General features: G+C 38.2%; 1 pseudogene; it reads left to right on the forward strand.

Moving 5' to 3' along the window:
- The first annotated feature begins 211 nt into the window (after positions 1-211).
- On the forward strand, positions 212-14,753 carry LOC139712329 (thioredoxin reductase-like selenoprotein T; annotated as a pseudogene).
- Positions 14,754-17,969: the final 3,216 nt, after the last annotated feature.

Here is a 17,969-nt window from a genome sequence, read left to right on the forward strand (position 1 = left end):
GCACTGTACTGAGTAAGCAGATTGATTTCAGTGCTTCTGGCCCAGGTTCGATTATCCCCGCTGAACACTAGAGGGCGGCAGTTACTTGCGTTTCACCAGCTGCCGTGTAAAATCGGGAGAGTTGATCATCTTATTCAGTGTACGATCTTTGCTTACTACTTAGTACTACAACATACCGGCAATTGGGAAACGAAACAACAGGAGACGTTATTTGAGAAAGCTCGTGGAGGAAAACCAAGTGTTGGTGTACGTTCACGCAGAAAAAAAGTCGCCATCATGGCGAACCTCACATATATGTCGTACACGGCTATTGTGCTTTTCCTTGCGTATATGTCCTTCCGAGAAATTTCACATTCAGAAGCGTCAGTCGAACCCAAGATGAAGTCAAAATTGTCACAATTTGCAGCGCCAACGATAAGTGTAATGTATTGGTAAGTAGATCTAGTGCGTTCGGTAGCCACAGTACATAGGTCTAGACTCTAACGTTACACACAGTGCAGTGGACTCGAGTGGAGTGGTTTATTACTATCAAGTATGGACAACTGATGGAGGTGTATCCTATTTACTGAACGATTTTTGTTTTATTGCTCCAAACGGGCAACATTATGCAATAATTCAGCCAAAAATATCCTTGTAGAACGATTAGTCCATGCCTTCATCTCATCACATTTGGATTACTGCAATGGTCTCCTTGCTGGTCTCCCGTACTCCAACATTGCACCCCTTCAACGAATACAAAACACTGCAGCCAGACTTGTCACTCGAACTAAAAAATCAGATCATATCAGCCCAATCTTACAGTCCCTTCACTGGCTACAGATCCAAGACAGAATCATCTTCAAAGTTCTCCTTCTCATTTTCAAAATCAACCACAACCTCGCACCACCCTACCTTCAAGATCTTGTTTCTCTCCGCTCTGCATCCACATCCTCCACAACCAGACGTCTTCGTTCCGCCACCACTGCCAATCTTCAGTTATCCTCTGGACCTCGTACCAACACACGTTATGGTGATCGTGCCTTTTCCTCTCTTGCTCCTAAACTATGGAACAATCTTCCCGTCAGCATCCGACAAGCCAATACACTAGATTCATTTAAGTCAAACCTCAAAACATATCTCTTTAGGAAGTGTTATCTGTGTCGGTAGTGTACTAGTGTTTGTAATTGTTGTCATATATATGATTGTTGCTGTACTTATATGTGGATTGCTTATTGTTTTCTTCTTCACTCGTTCTCTATCTTTGTTTTTCCCCAGCGCTTAGAAATATGATATTAAGCGCTTTATAAATGTTATGTATTATTATTATTATTATTAAATGCTGATTACTTTTCTGTAACGAAAATACTTGAAAAATAAGCCAACTTCTAGAAAAAAACCCGTATTTCAAATACACTGTAGATCTAACCCTTCCACAAAAGTTGTCTCATTTTACCGACGCAAATCGTATTGTATTACCGAACGTGCGCCTTCTGTATGGGGAAAATTGTACATTGTATTTTCGGTCAATGTTAATTAACGCAGGACAACGAACATCGAAATTTTAGCAATTATTATGGAAATTTGAGGTAAATTACGTTTTGTTTTGTTTTTTGCTGCAGTTTAGCAATTTTCGGCACTGGCTTCCCCTGTGAGATGCTAACACGAACAGCGCGTAGTGCAATGAATGCGTATTGGAGTTGTTGTACGCGCTCCATTGACAACAAAGTACGCGTTCGGTAATACGATACCTGACTATACATCGGATGTACTGTAGTGAAGATCTATCATGATTCTGAACGCCAGGCTCTGAGATGAGCCTGAGGGGAGACTGCATCTAGCGTTACATCTAACGTTACGTCAGTACTCTGCAAAGTCCAATTCTGGATATGATGCCAAGGTCAAGGATGAAACTTTAGTACATTGTATGTGATGCCGCCGGTGGACGGTTGTGCAATTTAATATTTACATGGTGTTGCGAGTAAAAAACAGATGGTTACTCCAGTGTGGAGCTAGCATGCAGAGATGCGAGTCCTGAAGACGCCTTGTGATGTGGCGGTGAGGGCGTCTGCAGGGAGTGCATTCCATAGCCTTACTGCTAGCTGCTGTTGCAAGTTGTATATATGAGTGTTTGCATGAAGGAGTACCTACAATGTACAGTGTATGTCCTATGTACATCTTTAGTGGAGTGAGTTGTCGGAGGTTGATATTTGGAAGGATGGTAATTCCGCAATCTGGTGTCGGTCATTGGTTTCAGATACAGAATGTAGGTGTCCTTGTTGATGGCTATGAGATTATTAGTGATTTTGTACATCATTATCTTGATGGCAGCTTTCCTCCTGAAAACTTTTTTAGCAAGGCCTACCTTATAAAATTCAGGTTGGGATTTGCCCAACCTGAATTTTTGAAGGTTGCTAACCTAAGAACGTAAAATCTGTTGCGTAAAAACTCTGTTTGGGAGCTTCCAACCGGAATTTTGTGATTTCAACCGAAAAAAAATCTGGTTGGAGTTTTATGCAATGGGCCCAGAGGATTGTAGTGTAGTGTTGCCCAATGCAATGGCCAGCATACTTGTAGCTGTTACACTCTCTGTGCGCTGGTGTACATTCTGCACAAACCTGGCAGCTCTCCTCTGAGCTCTGGATTGCTTCCACCTGGTTGATGGTAGTTGTATGATGGGGGTTCCAGACAATTAAGCAGTATTCCAGGTGGGGCCTGACAAGGGATGTGTATGCTTTTTCTTTGAGGTTTTGGTGGCAGTGTTTCAGGTTTCTCTTGATGAGTCCTAACATTTGGTTGGCTTTGAGGGTGGCATTAGAAATGTGTGTTTTCCAGGAGAGTTTTGATGTGAGAGTGAGGCCTAGGTATGGGTATTTGTTGACAAACTCTTAGACATCTTCACCAAGGTGATACATGTGACTGATGATGTTTAGACGATGAGATAATCGCGTGAGATGGCACTTGCTGGTGTTGAATTTCATTTGTCACTTTGTTGCCCATGAGTAACATATCAAGGTCCTTCTGTAATGCTACACAGTCCTCAGTTGTCGTAACTGGCCGATAGATGAGACAATCATCGGCAAACAAGCGTATTGGTTGAGCCCGAGTATGGTTCACATAATTATTGTTCCTGTATGTTCCGCGGAGACTGCGCCTGGCTAGCTGCTTCATGGATCCTCCAGGAGAGTGATAACGTCAAAAAAAAAAAAGATAAAAAAATAGATAAAATAAAAATAAATGAATAAATAGGGGCCTAACTAGATAAATAAAATTAAAGACTCCTCCGGACAGACGGATCTTTCTGTCTATTAGTATTTGATATACTCGCTGTAGTGTTTACTTTGTGGTGGTGATACGTTAGTTGTCTATCAGTATTATACAAATGTACAAATGCTAATACATACCATGGCTTGACCATCAAGATCGGTCGATGAGCTTTATACGAGGATGCATGATTTTGATCCTGATATTGTTTTGATGGTAGAGTTTCTTTGAAAAAATCAGCTCGTTGATATTTTCTTCCAAGAGCATAAAGGGACTGTACAGTACTGGTTGAGGTTGGGATTCATTCATGTTTTTGTTGTAGTAAAAAGCTGGATTAATGATGATGCTGACGATGCCAGTCTCCATGAGTTGAAATTGCAAGGATTTATTGATCAAACAAAACAGTCCCAGTCTGCTGATACATTGCTTCAAACTCTGTACAGGTGTACATGTCGTAATGCTTCATCCAGAATTACAAATATAATCCTTTTCAACATAGCAGAGCTCGCGGATAATATTGTATGTCCATTTTCTCTCGAGTGAAAGTGAAGAATCAATATGTGCGTCATTATTATTCCCGAGAAAATAAAAGTCGCACTTGCCTGATTGCCCGGGGCAAGTGAAAATCAAATTTGTGTACCAGGGGTAAGTGTTTTTGAACAATGAGAACAAAATAATGCTTTCCCGAATTGGGCAAGCAAAAAGTTTTGAAGCCACCTCTTTTTCACTAAATTCCCCAACAAACCCACAAAGTCAACCATACAAATCCCAAAGATAATGGCTGTTTAGTGATCCAACACACTCTACAGCTGTATATTTTATTTCCGCAACTTTCCAATAGTTATGTGAAGAAGCCCCAGTACAATGCAACGACAACACCCGATCGGACCAAATTTGTTACTCCACTGTGAGTGTGCAAATCACTGTGTGCGGTTTATTCAAATGATTAGTTTTTATTAGGCCCTTGACTAACACATGATTTTCTCTATTATCTCCCTACATTGTGGACTTTCTTTTTGGGCAAGTGAAATTAATGTTCGGGCAAGTGTTTTGCTGCAAATTTGAAAATCTGCTTGCCCAAACGGGCAAGTGGCAAAATAAAGTTATGAAGCACCCTAAAAATGCAACAGGCCACGCCTTTTATTAGGGTCTCTTCGTTTCACCTTGTTTTGGGATATCTAACTGATTTTCGTCAGTAAGAAATGAACTTTTGATACCGCTTAGAATTGCATGCTCTTTGACATCCCCTTAGAATTGCATGCTCTTTGACATCTCATAGAGTGGTTTCTGAATATCTCGCAAAACGTTAAAAACTAAATCCTCACCTCGACCAGAACTGTATACCCACCCTTTAACATTCAGGGTTACACTTCTTTTTGGAACAAAGATCTTCCAACAGTGATAGTTTATGTTAAAAATAGTACATGTATTGATCAGTTAATTGATCCAGAATGTTACCCGGTTTTGAATAGACCTAGAGATCCTAATACTTCTTTTTGTGAATCTCTGTGGCTAAATGTACATTCTTCCCCAAATGATGTTAGTTCTACCCTGATTGGCTGTGTCTACAGCTCTACAGAGAAGTCCTAAATCTTCATCTGAGAATATCTGCTCTCTTTCAGCTCATTTGTGATGTACACAATATGCCGTTCATGTACAAATGTGCATGTATACTATGTATAGTCAAGATATTGCATGTAATTTTAATTTGAATGACATCACTTGGATTATCTGATAGCATTGGTTTTCTAAGACTAAGTAATCCTACTGTGGATAAATCCATTTTTTTTTTGGAGTATTTAGAAGATTACCGGTACTTTCTTTTCCAACATGTTAACTTCTTTCACTAGGGCACAAGGATAACAAGTACCCAGTTTGATTGACTTGATTTTAACCAGTGATGACTGTCAAATGTATGATATTGAATATTTGTCACCCATTGGTCAGAGTGACCATGCTGTGTTGGTCTGTAATGTGTTCAGACATTTTTTTTGTGTGTGGGCAAGTCCAAGATAAGGTCCCCTCAGAAGGCAAAATTTCATCTTTGCTCAATATTGACATGTTTGGTATCATTTTGAAGCTTATGAGTTGAAGTTTTGATTTCCATGGAGGAAAAAATTATATTATGTAAATTTATGCAAATTTCAGGGGCTTCATTTGCATAAATGTGAAACACAGCGTTACGTATGGGACATTTATAAAAATTCATATTAATTCAAAGGAAAGCAAATGATATTTGATTAATATGTGGACATAAGAAGTTCATCAAATAGTTTAACTTGGTATGAAAATTTAGGGATTATGCAAATGATTATGCAAATTAGCTCGTGTCCTATCATGAGATGTCCCATACGTAGCAAATTGAGGTCATTTTTTTAGGTTTTTTCTGAAATTGCTAAGGTTATTTTAATTCCCTTTTGGAAAGTTCTAATTTATTGTTTAGAGAAATTAAATACCATAGAAAAAAGAAAAAACAGCAAAAGGAATATTTTTTATGAGGCATTGAAATAATGTTACGTATGGGACAAATGCGTTACGTATGGGACATCCTCATACATAATGCATGTGAATGCATGTAGCTAGCTGGGAAGGTCTCTCAGTACACAAATGGTCAACCATCCTGAAGAAAGCATCCCAACAATGTAACAACTTTTTGAGTTATAGACACTTTAAACAATACATGTACTTGACTGAACAATTTTCAGAAAGGGGGAGTGGAAAATGGCAAAATACACAATGAAAAATCAGCATTAAAGGGATGGTATAATTTTTTGTAGAAATGGGGATTCAGTTTTCAACATTTGATGAGATGATTGGAAACCAATCATATGAATTACTAAAGAGCATACAATCCTAAGACAAGAGGAATTCAAAGTTTAGTGATGGAGATCCAATTTGAAATGGTTGTGATATAAATATTAAAAAAAAATATAAAGTAAAATGATTTTTTTTTATTGCAAGTGATACAAAAATTTTCCTTATTCAGGTTTCAATAATAGCCATGACAAAATTCATGGGTATACATATTGAGGTGTGACTCGAATCAATGACCTGACTGCTAGACAGACATCATATATCTACTCGATCACTGAGGTTCCATGCAGCAGGTATTGCTTATTTATAAAAATTAATATTTCTTGTGTCAAGTTTTTTTTATTGAAACGAAATGGCAAACTGGCCATCATCAATGGAAGTAAACACTTTAAACTATTCAATTTTTCAGTAGTAACTATCCTGATAGAAATAGGGCATACACGTGTACATACTCCGGTTAGTCATAAAAATATAGAATATGATTAAATATGATTATGATGGTAAATATTTGGGGAATATTGTTCCCTTGTCAATCTGAATCAGTATTTGAGTAGTTTCAACTGATTCCATTTCAATAATTATGCAAAAAAAATTTATATGGGTATTTTGCAAAATTATTTTGCAAAATACCCATAAACATGTCTCTCCACACACTAAACGAATGGGGGACAAAGGGCATGCATACTCAGGTTGGTCATAAAAATACAAAAATATGATTGAATATGATTAGGATGGTGAATATTTGGGGAATATTGTTTCCTTGACAATCTGGATCAGTATTTGAGTAGTTTCAACTGATTTTACTTCAATAATTATGCAAAATACCCATAAACATGGTTCTTCACACACTAAATGAATGGGGGACAAACTGTCCCATACGTAACTGTCCCATACGTAACACGTCATGTCTGTCTTTAATTAGAACCTGTAATTAGAGCTTTTTACCTAATGACACGAAACTTACCTGTGATAATCTTGAGTGTTGTGACTTTCATCACAGTGAGTTACAAGTTGTAGAATGAAATACTTTCAGAGAGTTTTGAGGTTGAAAAAAATGTTCAAAAAAACAAAATTTTTCTGGTCCCATACGTAACGGCACTTATTTTCTCTTCTAGAATATAATTGTGAGGGTCATTTTTCTCAATTTTTTGCATGATTATACTTCTCCTAGATATCAATCACCATGATAAAGTTTAATATGATCAAAAGCCATTAACACTATTTTTCAGGTCATAAAAGTCTCTGAATGTCCCATACGTAACGCGCGTGTTATCTTGGACTTGCCCGTGTTCCTTTTTCAGAAAAAAAGTATAGATACATATAAAGTTTCAATTATGAAATTTTTATGTAAATGTGTCTGTATATTGTGCACTATAACTGACATGTCATTACTATGATACTGTCCTAAGTCATTGTTCTTAATTGAATCCAAGACCCAATTACCAATGGCATCTGCATAGGGCTTTGTGTTTTGGAAAGCCTGTCAGCACATTTTTATAGCACATGAAAAGAGACTAAACTGATGTTTTAGCTTGCTGATCTGAACACAGCAAAATCATTTGCGTAGGATATGTGATACTCTGCTTTTATGTATTGTGATGGTATTTTTTTCTTTTAAAGCCATGTTGAATCATATGTCTTATCTAATGATGATACAATGCATTTGTCTTCTCTGTTGCTACCGTAGTATTTCCTGAGGGTACCGACAGGTCTTTGAGGAGTACGCTTCCCGTCTTCATCAGCGTTACCCCGACCTCAAGATCGAAGGAGAGAATTTTCCTGCCCACCCAATTCGTCAGTACCTGGCCTCTTTCCTAGGAGTGGCCAAATTGATGCTCATAGGCATGATTGCATTTGGCTATGACCCTTTCCCTCTATTCAACATGGAAACACACCATATCTGGACTTGGGCACTACAAAATAAAGTGAGTTTTAGTCTGACTGTCATTTGGTGATAAATGTTCAGTCAAGATGGAACAAGCTACATTTCATAGGAAACGATTGCCAGTACTATGGTATAGCATGTATTATAGAATGGGTAGCGAGAATCCTGCGATCTGATTGGTGGAGAGCTATGTGTTCATTTTTACTGGCCGCACACTGAGTCACAGTGGTAAACATGTTATCGCGCACTTAGCAAGAGTACGCGTACTTGTAACAAAGGTTCGCGCACTAAAGCAAGCGTTCGCGCACTCAGGTTGGCCATGCGTCCAGTAAAAACTGATGCACGGCTGGCCATGCGTCCAGTAAAAACTGATGCATGCTTGTTTACGGCAAGCCAAAAGGAAATGCATCCAGTAATTTTGTCATCGGTTAACACGATAGAAAATGGGTTTTTGACAAGAAAATTACCCATTCTGTAAATCAGATGACACACATGTCTTTTTCGTGCGTCAGTCGGAATATAGTGTGCATGCGGTAACTATGGAATGTAGCCTAAACCCACTCGGTTTCGCCTCGTGGGTTAAGCATTCCATAGTTACCTTATGCACACAATTCCGACTGACGCACTCGGACCTGTGCGTCATTTGTATACTGTGCCATACATGGTAGCATGTGCAGTTGAACCTCTCGTATCCGGACAAGTCGGGACCGGGGCTCATCCGGATAAGGGATTTGGCCGGATACGGGAGACTCAATGCTTTATACATGTACATACAACTTGTACATACACATGTACTGATGTAGCCCATTGTAGTACCACATGTAGTAATGTGTATACTGCAACCTTTTCATTGTTACATTTGTACATTTGGGGATGTTTGGGGATGTTAAAATGTCTGAAGGTAAGCAATTTGGAAGGAAATTTGATGTAATGTATGTTAATCATGTTGGAATTAATATGTTATTCATGTTTGTTTGTGTAGGAGTTCTCAAGGAGTTGGGAATCCCCCTTTCCTCCTGTCATTATGAAAAAAAAAAAATCACGGTGAGATTGCGTCCGTATACTAGAGAGATCCGGATAAAGGGAGGCCGGATAAGAGAGGTTCAACTGTATAACAGAGTGATGATTCTAAGAAAAAATGCTGCTAAAATAAGGGACACATTGTATCATTGTCAGGGCCATTTATCATGCATGGCTAACTCAAATCCCTTTCCTTATGTACGTTAAAAAAAGGCTTGAGGGATGCATACAAAATGTACCACTGTATGTACTGTATGCCTGCAGTTTCATTGGCAAGCTACACCTGTGACATTTCGTCTCTTTTTCCCTCCAAATCTCTTGTCACAGCAGTGATTGAAATTGTGTAAGAATTATGTGTATATGCATTCATCTCGGAACATACATGTATGCAGTATTTGTATTTCATCCATGATACGATTGTTGTGAAAGGAGGCTAATGTATTCTTTGGTTTTCACACAGATTTATGCCTGTATGATGCTATTCTTCATCAGTAATGCTATTGAGGGACAGCTGCTTTCCACTGGGGCCTTTGAAATTTCATTTAATGGTGAGTTTCTACTGTAAAGCAGTCTAAGCTAGAAAAAGATATACTTCAGCATCTACCATGTTGCCAAATTATGTTCCATTAGACTCAGTTTATTAAAGTACTGATATACAGTACATGTAGCTCGAGAATAAACAAGGCTTGACACTAACCTAAAATTGTATTTGAGGGCCCGTTCAGGCTAATAAAGTATAAATTTGGAGGCCCTAAAATGATACACAGGAGCTCAAAATAAAAGCATTATATGTAACAATCCATTTGAATCTAAGTTCCCTGATCTGGCCACCAAAGCGTCTGTGGACCACTGGTGACATGTGTATGTTGAGCCCTGGTATAGTGTACAACTTGTATACAGTCCTTTCAATAATTTTTTGAGGGTTTTACTCTATTTCAAAAGTCCTGAATCTGAATCTGGATAATGCAACTCTTGCATCCTTGAGGGTTTGTATGGGGATCTTGAAGATGGCTGCCAGTGTTGAAGCTAATATGTGAAATTCCCATATATTTTTGAATAGATAGTGAAAGATTGGAAAAGAAAAAGAAACAAATTATCAGATTTTGATTATATGCTTAAAATAATCCGAATATGGATTATCCAAAATCATAACACATGTATTCTTCAGGATTTTGAGGTATTCAAGATGGCCACCAAAAATTGGAATTCCCATAGTTGTATTTCCTTATAAACAGAAATTGAACAGATTTGACGGTTATATCCTATTTCGAGCAGGCTAAATCTGAATCTGGTTGAAGCTACTCTTGCATTCCAGACTTTTGAGATACCTAAAGAAGCCACCAAAAATGAATTCTAATACAGTGGACTCCCGTTATAACAAAGTTCTCGGGACCAGGAGTTTTCTTAGTAAAAATTTCGTTATAACCAAACAAATACAAATGTAGATGATAAAAGACATAGAGCTGATAATGTTGCGGCCTGAATTTTTACTTCGTTGTAACCAGTATTTTTTATATCCGTGTTCGTCATAAAGGCAGTGCACTGTATAAGTAAGTCCTTATATAAAGTGGTGAACACATCAAACCATGCTTATGCTGTAGCCCCACTGTATTCATTGTTGTATTAAAGGCAATGATGAAAAAATATTCTGTGAACAACTTAATGTACATGAATATGAATGTACAATGATGATACAGAAACCAATAAATCAAATCAAATCAAATAAGTTAAGGGTAGCAATTTTCTTTGCTTTCTGATAGCGGTTCTAAAGTCAAGTGCTCTTTCATATGCTAGAAAAGTGAATTTTTGTGGAATTCCCTTTATATTCTCTAGATTATATCTTGACAGGAGACAATTAGACATAAAGGGTGCTTCTGAGTACATGTCCTGGTTGATGTACAGTGTACAATTTATATGACCCCACTGTGCATGTGGATGGAGTGCTCTTTTGTTTAGAACTGTTTCTCAAAACGTATGCATTTTATGTTTTTGCTTAGGCATGCCAATTTGGTCCAAACTGGAATCTGGCAAGGTGCCGAAGTTTCCAGAACTTGTCCAAATTCTTGAGAACACCATGAAATTGAACTACAGACAAATATAATGGTGAGTTGATGATTTTGTGTACAGATACAGTGACAACTTGATATGAAGAGATCCATGATATATCAAAATACTCATATGACAAAGTAATTTTTCTGTTCCCAAAGAAAAATCTGCTTTATTTTGTATTGTTTATTTGTAGTAGAGCAAACAAGTTCTCTGGTCCCAAGGATCTCTGAGTTTCCAGTGTATGTGTTTTTGTCATTGCAGGTGTATAGGCAACAATTTAACAATTTGCAGGTTTTCTTATGGCTTCTGCAGTCTACAGGGAACTTTACTGTACTAAATTTGCAGCTTTCATTGAGCATTCATCTAACAATCATTTTAACCCTAATACTGGGGGGGGGGGGGGGGGGGGGGGGGCATTATCCCCCCCGTCAAATTTTTGTCAGTGCTTCCTAATACCTTGATATTTCGAAACGAAATTCCATGACATTTTTATATGATCCTACATCGCACACATTTTGATACCAAATTTATAGAAATTGAACATACAAATTAGTGTACAGTACAGGTGTCATATTACATTATCCGAACACATGTTGCTGAAACTTCACTACATGTATTTCTACATGATATGACACTGTATAAACCTATGGACAAAATCAGGTGGTTTTCCTTTCCCTTATTATGTATACTTTCTAGAAAGTGGCAGATGACAACATTGTAGGTACAATTGTATTATTAAACCCCCTACCTGTTGACTTTTTATCAGGGCAATTGTGCTATAAATCAAGACAAGAAGTTATACTGAATACAAATTTTGATATTTTTTAGTCTAACATTGATAAAAAATTGTTCTAAAAAGGCTGCAAAATGGGTCGATTTCCCCCCACTCACGGCCTCGGAATTCGTCTAGAATTCAGCCACTTACTTGATGACGTCATGCGATGAATGACACATTCCCCTGGCATAAATGCGCCGGCTGTTTGCGTGTGAGTTTGTGTGTATTCTCAGTCCCGGCGAATGAAGTTCAAGCAGTCGGATACTTTTATTGACGCAAAATGGCCTTAGACGATCTCGACATCAGTTTTGAAGTCGAAGATGAAGATGAAGACAAGAGTAATCTTGAAACCAGGAGTGATAACAGCGACAAATGTGATGGAGATTTGGAGGAGTTAGGGGATGTGAAAGATGGTGTACTAATGGCAGAAGTAAGCGGTGGTGCCGCAGCCCGGCTAAGCTAAGGTACGATCAGCATTAACCTGCTCCCTTGTAGGCCGGGGTTGAGGCCGATGAGACGGGAGAGCTGGACAAACGTAGTATGTAGTATGTAGGGCCTACTTTCGTATATCCATGTAGACATCTCAAATGGCGTAGAACAAACTAACATCATTATCACAGGACATACTTAAATGACTTGTGCATTGATTAATTACTTATATATTCCAATTACTCACGTGAATTTGAACAAAATCGTTTGAGGGAAAGCGCCGCTCAATACAAACTCGGTCTCTGCGATAGGTCGCGGCGTAGGCTGCCTGTACAATTTGACGTGTTAGAACTGAAGTTAGCTTTAACATTAGATCTGTTCTACTGACGGTGTGAGTGATACCAAAGATCCTGGCCTAAATGGTGATTCCGCCACTCTTGGTTGGAATGCATAATTCATTTGTCATATTCTTAAATAGGGGGTCTAACGTTAAACGGATCCGTCTCTTCTCGTTTGGGCTTCTTATCTAACGTCTTAGATGTTCTAGGCCTAACTGTGATGTGATAGTACTGACGTTATGGTAATTCCCGAGCGAGGAAGCCTAGCTAGCTAGTAATCTTCTCGTATTTATTGCCATGCAGAACAGACTAGCCAAAACGCCCTAAAAAGGGATTTCAGCCTCACTGATCAGATCTAGGTGAACATCTAAGCCCAAATAATAGATGTTTGACTTACCGATATTATGAAAAAAATGTGTCTTGCACAGATCTCACAGCTGCCTTCCAAAACACAAACACTAGCGCACCCTACCCGTTCAATCAACCCCCTGGAGTGCGCGGCCAGCGTGCTGTGGTAACCACCAGTAATATGTTTGCGGTTATTGCTTCCCATGCTTACAACACAAGGTATTAAGCGCACACAGTGCAAGCGGTCACTGTGTGCGCTGTATACGGCAATCGGCATAGATTATGTGTAGGCCCATGCATGCACGGAGGCCACACCACAGCAGTCGATTCGAAGGGTTTTTAACAGCAATGTGTTTTGGAAGGCAGATGTGAGATCTGTGCAGGAAAAGAAAACAGGACTTTTTTCCCCGATTCATTCATAAAATTGGTGAGGTAAGCATAGATTAGGGATGAATTAGGCTTGGACTTTCCACTAGAGTTGATTCAGTGAGAATAAAATGCCCTCTTAAGGCCGCCTGATCTTTGGGTTGATTTCTGCGCAAACACCAACATGCACGCACGCCATGCAAGATAATGTATTTTGCAGCGAAGATGGTTTTGAGCGGAGCTTTGTGGCGCGCTGTCATCTTTGTTTTGCAGTTTCCCACTGGGCTGTCAGTCCTACTTCGTTCATCGGGTGACGTCATCAGAAAGGGAGCCGAAATTGTAGCTGTTTCGCAGTCAGGAAAGCAAAAAGAATACAGGTTTTTGGTTTCGTCTGATTATGCCTTTGGGTATCTAAAATGCCATATTGACATTGTTCATGCTCTTAGCTTTCTATTGATGTATGATTTGCCATATTTCAGAAATTTCAACAGGTAGTCGGTGTAAGTTGAGCACTGTATTTATGGAGCAGCATACATGTCTTCAGTTTGTATTTTAGGTGGTTGATATAAAAGAACAGGCCAAAGGCCTCATATTACAAACATGAGATTTCATCTGCTTTATCTTTATGATACAGGAGTGGAGCAGCCTCAAGCAAGCCGTTGGGGAAAGCTCATTCACAGCCAGTATGTTCTTTTGCTGTCAGTTTTATGCCATTTGAAAACTAGAGTTCCTCATCTTCTCTTTAAGGTGAATAGAGTAAAACTTCCAGTTTGTCAATATATCAACACTTGAAGATGATAGTACATGTATTAATTAATCTCATCTCATGATATTTTACAGACCCATACTGTAACTTTGGTATGATTTATTTCTTTATGCATGTATGTATTTCAGAGTGCTTGTAGAGAGTGCTGTGTAGATGGGTGGGGAAGGATTAACTCCAGCTTCTAGAGACTGAACTGAAATCTTGTAAAAGCCACCTTCCTTTATCTACCATGAGAAATAGACTACTTGATGTAATGAATGACCCTGTCATGGAGATTTCAGACACACAAAACATTTAACTGCTACTGAAGACTGAGGAAAAAAAAAACCACACACACACACACACACACAAAAAGACATTTGTGAGTTGTGTTTTTTTCTGACCACTGTACTCATTCGTGGATGGTTTGAGTTTTTACCGAGTGCTCTATTTAGACATACAACTGTATTTGACTTTTATGTAGTGTGGTGACCATGTAGAAACACAGAATGTGGGGAACTCTGGTGATTTGGCTACCTCTAATACAGTGCTGACACTATGAAGGCTAAGGCAGAAAGCGATCTTGAATGAGACGCATGCTTTGGCTGGAAAGACATCTATTGACGGGAATAGATGAGTCCACTGACAGAGGATAAACCTGACACCTTCAACAGAACAACTTGACTTCAAAGAAACTTTTTCGTTCTTTTTTTTTAGGTTGAGAGAAAGAAAGAGAGAGAGAGAGAGAGATATGCAGGTGCACACAACATGACCAAAGTGTGTTTGTAGACACTTACTACTCAGCAAATATTCTTGTGTGCGTGTTTGGATTGTAAGGACAGGAAATATAACATGAGGCTTCACAGAAGATGATTGACATGAAAACAATATTTAATTTTTACAGATTAAAACATCTGCAAGTAATGCCAAGTGGTTTATTCTAGAAAGGTGCTCTTATATCATAATGATGGAAACATGCTACAGATTTGAAACTGACATAATCATTCTCTTGCAGGAACATACAAAGCGTTTATGCAGAGCATGACTGACCAATATTGACTGTAGTTTTGATGAAGTGTAGTCAAGGATAAGGTCAATACTGACATTTTGCTATGTGCACATGTAAACGTATCCCCATACAAAATATGTGTGGATGCATTCTAGTCAGATAATGTGTGGATAGATTTTTGCAAAATCACAGAATTATCTGAAAAAAAGAAAGCTACTTGTCACAATTACAATATCTTTGTTATGCCTAAGTACAATGCTTTAATTTACTACTCGAATAATAACGGGTAGGTGTATTGATAAGGGTATGTGAAAGGCAACAGAAACAAGGGATTCCCGTTCTGACAGCGTCACCAGGACTGCATTATCTTGTGATTACAAAACGAGTACCTTGTGAATATACTTAATGAGACCAGCTAAATACAGTACATATTTAAAAATCGGGACTGCTGAATTCACATTGTTTAAAGATGTACTGCGTAAGAAAACTCATAAATGGGTTTCCAAGTAGTAGTGCAATTTAGAATGCACAGTAAAGTAAGTTTCAAAATTTAAGGTGAGAGGCTAACATCAAATTTTTCAGTCTTTGTGATTTGAAGTAATGGGTTATACGTGTACATACACTGAAGTTTTGAGAGTAGATGAAGAGATTAATGTCAAACTGTAATTCATTTCATCATATATGGATTTGAGTTTACAGAATGCAGAGGCATGGTGTATAATGTCAGACGTGAGCTTACAGCTTCAGTGTTTCTGTTATGCCCTTGATACTACAAATCTATCTTATCGGAGGTGATGTAATAGCTAGATATCAAACATTTTAATCTCCCATTTGTTATATGCAACATTAGATTTACTTACATTTACACTTAAAAGAGAGGGTACATTTGCCCTTAAAGAGAGGATACATGAATGCTTTGATTTTCTGGTCCCTTCCACATGGGAGACATTTCTTTGTGTGTAATTGGATAATTAACTGCTACATGTATTTGTAGGAGTCTGCCAAGTTACTCATGTTACCCAACTACCGATTATAATTTCAGACTTACAACAGGCAGTCGCTCCTTATAACTCATGAAAGTTTGACAAAAGGAAATTGTGCATATATAATGTAGCAACATAATAGATATGTAGTCTCCTTCATGTTGATATATTAGCCTTATGTAAATTGATTGTCCATAAAAGAAATGATTGATGGTGCAATCTAGTGATTTAGAGCTGATGTGTAAATTATATTTTAAATTGAAGTAAGTTGGATATTGTATATGTTTGAAACTCTATAACTGAGTTAAAACATTTGTCAGGATATACACCGCTACATGTAGTAATTGCCCAGGAATTGAATAGAGCTTGCACAATTAAAGATATACATGTATCATGGCTCGACACTAACTTTTTTGTTTGGTGGCCCGATGGGGCCACCAAAATCCTAAATTTCAAATTCAACAAACTTGCAACACTCACTCTCAGGCATTCATTCAGTCCTTTTCATCCATCCTTTGAACAAATTTAACTGCTAATTTCCGGCACAAAAAATTACAAAGTTATTGACATACTTTTCAAAAGATTTTGGTGGCCTGAGGCGGGCCACCAAATTTGCCCTTTTTTGAAATTTGGGGGCCCGATTTTCATTCTTGGTGGCCCATGGCCACTGGGCCACCGTTAGTGTCGAGCCCTGCATGTATTGTTGGTGGGTTGACAAGAACTAGTTTCTCAAATTTTGATGAATATCACCGTTTTTTTTTTATTCATTGTCACATAATCAGTGAAGTGATGCCCTGTCCAAATCCTACGTACATTTGTACACGTAGCTGTCTTACCCAAAAGAATTAGGACGCCACAGCATGTCAAAGGAAAGGCAGTTCCATTTGTAAAAGTGCTTTGGCTGCCATGTTTTTTCAGTCTCCTGAACATTTTACATTTTTGAGATTCACTGTACTGTACATGGATTTGTTACCCCAATAGTGACATGTGACTGATGTGCTTCTATATAAATTTGCACATGTTTTTTCTTCATTCGGTTCTAAGATAAGGGATGGTGTACTACTTGATTTGTTTTTGTTTCAGTTTGTGCTTTTTATTAAATCTGTTGAAGGTGTTTTGTCTGTATGGTAGTGGAAAATAATTTGTGAGAATAGGCTGCACAAGTTTTTCCCGGATAAGCTTGTTTATTTTATTTTACATTTATGATTTACTGGTGCAGTGTAATGCATGTTTGACTGTTTGGACTACCTGAACACTTTCACCTGCTGTTTTGTAATACAGTTCATGTAAACTGATGTATACTCCTGTATGTCAAATAAACTGAGAATCAACAGATATAAGTTTCCTGTGAAATTGTGTGATTATTACAGTGTTGTCTGTGACTATCAGGTGGCAGTGGGAATGTGCTGGACATACACCTGTAGTAATTCTTGTAGAGGGCATACTGTAAAACAAGAAATGTTCGCGTGCATTTTAATTTCGCGAATTTCGCGAGCGCGAAGATTCGCGAAATTAAAATGCACGTGAAAGTTCTTTTCTACACTATATGCATTGAATACCAGTTCCAGTTCGCGAAAATTTCATGCCGCTAAAAAGGCCGTCGGCTCCCATTCGCGAAAAATTCATGCCGCGAATATATCATGTTTTACAGTATTTTGTTGTAACTGTTGCAGAGGACCATCAAGAACATTGATTTTGTAATTTTTTTTTTTTTCAGAATAGTAAAGAGTGCTTTCCTCTGAAATGCTGTAAGTGTACATTAGGTATGCATCACATTTTTTTTTTTTGTATTTTATACATTGTACAGGCTGTACTCCTGTACCCGTCGCACAGAAACACTGTTAGTGGTAGGTTTGTTAGCTTTATAGGCCATTGACTAGTGGGGTTCAACCTGCACCCCTCTGCACCTAACGGTCAATGTTGTTTCCATGTAGCCCTTGGTCTGAAGGGTCAGAAAAATGATGTTAG

This window comes from Diadema antillarum, unplaced genomic scaffold (genome assembly GCF_040938485.1).
Source record: "Diadema antillarum isolate AM-2024a unplaced genomic scaffold, OU_Dant_1.0 seq00001793_RagTag, whole genome shotgun sequence".
Lineage (NCBI taxonomy): Eukaryota > Metazoa > Echinodermata > Echinoidea > Diadematoida > Diadematidae > Diadema > Diadema antillarum.